Source organism: Cyprinodon variegatus, unplaced genomic scaffold (genome assembly GCF_000732505.1).
Source record: "Cyprinodon variegatus isolate N-32 unplaced genomic scaffold, C_variegatus-1.0 Scaffold821, whole genome shotgun sequence".
NCBI classification, from domain to species: Eukaryota; Metazoa; Chordata; class Actinopteri; order Cyprinodontiformes; family Cyprinodontidae; genus Cyprinodon; species Cyprinodon variegatus.
In genome coordinates, this window is record NW_015151274.1 from 339,086 (window position 1) to 340,189 (window position 1,104).

Genomic DNA, 1,104 nt, shown 5'->3' on the forward strand with positions numbered 1-1,104 from the left:
AAATGTTTCGCTTACCTCCTAAATTCAACAAAAAAATGCACTTATTTTAAGAAAAAATGACTAGATTTTTTGCAGCGTGCAGGCTACACTGCAAAAAACATCTAGAAATTAGTAAAAATGTCTTAAATGAAGTGTATTTACCCTTATTTTAAGCAGGTAAATAAGATGATCTGCCAATAGAATGAGTATTTTTAAGATAATTAGATAAAATTCACTTGAAATAAGACAAAGCAATTGTTTTTTTCTTATTTTAAATGTAAATTGTCTTGTTCCTTTGGCAAAGTGTCTAACTTACCTCCTCAATTTAAGAAAAAATGCACTTAATTTGAGCAAAAATTACTTATTTAGATTTCTATTTTTTGCAGTGTAATAACCCATTAAGCTAAACCAGCCTCCTTTCTACCAACACTGGAAAAACGATCTAGAAAGAAGTAAAAATTTCTTAAATTAAGTGTATTTACACTTAATATGAGCAGGTAAATGAGATAGTTTGAGTATTTTCACTTTTAAAATAAGATAATTAAATAATATGCTCTTAAAGTAAGACAATGCAGTTGAGTTTTTTTATTTTAAATGTAAATCATCTTTTTCCGTTGGCAAAATGTCTCTTTTATCTCCTCAATCCAAGAACAAATGAACTTATTTTAGGAAAAAATTACTTATTCAGATTTAGCTTTTTTCCAATGTTGGCCTTAGAAAACTCCATAACAGCATTTTGTTGATTTAGGGGTGAAAATTTGGGCGATTTTTGTGCTTTTGGATCAAATATGGATGCTACACTGCAAAAATCATCTAGAAATAAGTAAAAACTTCATAAATTAAGTGTATTTACCCTTAATTTGAGCAGGTAAATGTGATGATTTGCCAATGGAATGAGTATTTTTACTCTTAAAATAGAAAATTTAGATAAAATGCACTTGAAATAACACAATGGAATTGCGTTTTCGTATTTTAAATCTAAATTGTCTTGTTCCATTGGCAAAATGTGTCTTTTATCTCCTCAATCCAAGAACAAATGCACTTATTTTAAGAAAAAATTTCTTATCTAGATTTAGATTTTTTTCAGTGTAAGCCAGCTAAGCTAACAGTATTTAGCGTTACACT